Here is a 2034-nt window from a genome sequence, read left to right on the forward strand (position 1 = left end):
GGGGAGGAAGGTGTGGAGGGCAACCATGGATGCCAGGGACAATGGGGGAGGAAGATGGGACATAGCAGAGGGTGGGGGATGGGGAATCAGGGATGGCAAGACAAAGGGCAAGGTATGCAGGACGTAAGAATTGGAAAATTATTTGCTGAGAACATGTATGTGGATGTGCTTGATTGAGCCAATGCACAGTGTATTTTGGATGGAAAATTAATTTGTGTGTTGTGATGGTGTAAAGTGAATTAATAAAAAAAATAAATAAAATAAAATAATGACAATGAACAAAATTAAATAAAAAATAATTCTTAAAAAAAAACAAGAGTTCTTACTTTTAGAAATACACACCAAAACATTTATCAATTAAATAATAAACTAAATCATATGAAATTATTATTTAGTAGGTCAAAATTGGTCAGATAGGGACAATTTCATATGGTTCAATTAAAATAGCTGTGGTTTGTTTCATAAAAATCCAGTTGGAAGTATGTGAGACTAGTAAGTGGATAGAAGTTACCGATAGAAAAAAAAGCATGACTGGAATTAATGATTGCTAAGAGTTGTATGATGAGTACCTGGGAATTCACTGTTCTTTATTTTGATGTTTTAATTTTCATATGTGTGTGTGTGTGTGTGTGTGTGTGTGTGAGTGTGTGTGTGTGTGTGTGTTTGCTATAGGGCATGTATGCTCACAAGAGAAAGAAAGAGAAATAAAGAGAGAGAATGAGAAATCACTCCCACAAGGAAAGGCCACACACAATCCCTTCTCCTCCATTCTCCTCCTGGGATTCCAGACATGCCCACACAAGCACCCCCCATGATTTTCAAACCGCCTGGGTCCGGGACTTGAACCATGCAGCCAGCCATGTGGGATCCAGAGTCTTAACCTCCATGCCACCTACTGGCCCATTTAATGCTTTTACTGAAAAGAAAACTGAGGGCAAGAACCCCACATTTTATAACTGCACTTTGCACAGTCCTTACTGGCATTCCATGTGAACCACAATAAATATCAAAAACTTAAATGTTGAAAGATGTCTAAATCAATGTTTTTATCAAAAAGACTCATCTAGGGAAACAGCAGTTAGCGTAATGGCTATGTCGCTGGACTCCCACATAGTTGACCGCGGTTCGCGTCCCGGACCCGGTAGCTTAAAATTCACGCCGGGCGCGTGTGCGTATGTGCCCGAGATCCCGAGAGGAGAATGGAGGAGAAGGGATTGCGGCGTGACCATCCCCCCGGGGAGTGGTTTCTCACTTTCTGTCTCTCTGTCTCTCTTTCTCTTGGAGAGCGCACGTGCCCTATAGCGAAAACCTCTCCAAAAAAAAAAAAAGACCCATCTATAAGAAATGGGGGGGCTCACAAAAATGCAGCTGACAAATGGTTAAGAGTGACAATCTAGAGAGACTAAACAGAAAACAATCCAGTGAGGCTGTTAAAAAAAAATAAAGATTTTAAAAATTAGAAACATACTGTTCTTCAAGTTTTGTAAAACTCTCACACATGACGATCAACTCTATGTTCTATACATTTTATTATCTTTTAAAAATTGAAAGCTATAGGAGCAGGCAGGTGGCATGGTGGTTAAGGGCACTGGATTCCCACGTGGCCAACCACAGTTTGGGTCCTGGACATGGTGGCTTGCTTTCTCGTTCTCTCTCTCTCTCTCTCTATCCCTCTCTGGTCAAATTAAAATAAATAAACAAAATTAAATAGTAAAATAAAATAATTCTTTTTAAAAATTAATAGCTATATACTCCTCACATTACTTTCTCTTTCACCTACTTTTATTTGATATTTTATGATTTAACTCAGGCTTATTAAAAAAACATTTGCACTAAATTCCATTACCTTTGTTTATTAGGTTTAGATGTAGGTATAGACTAGGTATAGAATTTATAAGTTAAAGTACATGGGGCCTGCAGGTAGTGTAGTGGTTAAGGGCACTGGACTCCCATATGGTGGAGTGCGATTTGACTCCTGGACCTGGTTACCTGCTTTCTCACTTTCCCTCTCTTCCTCTCTCTCTCTTGTTCTCT

The 2034-nt window shown here is 39.4% G+C and overlaps 1 protein-coding gene and 1 pseudogene across 3 annotated transcripts in view; both read right to left on the reverse strand.

The window, feature by feature from the left end:
- SBF2 (SET binding factor 2) overlaps nt 1-2034 on the reverse strand; it is a gene marked incomplete at its 5' end in the record, with an annotated part of 353908 nt that overhangs the window by 280911 nt on the left and 70963 nt on the right.
- The window catches only part of LOC102468413 (denticleless protein homolog pseudogene), a 7461-nt pseudogene that overhangs the window by 4846 nt on the left and 581 nt on the right, over nt 1-2034 (reverse strand).

This window comes from Tupaia chinensis, unplaced genomic scaffold (assembly GCF_000334495.1).
Source record: "Tupaia chinensis unplaced genomic scaffold, TupChi_1.0 Scaffold141165_1, whole genome shotgun sequence".
NCBI lineage: Eukaryota > Metazoa > Chordata > Mammalia > Scandentia > Tupaiidae > Tupaia > Tupaia belangeri.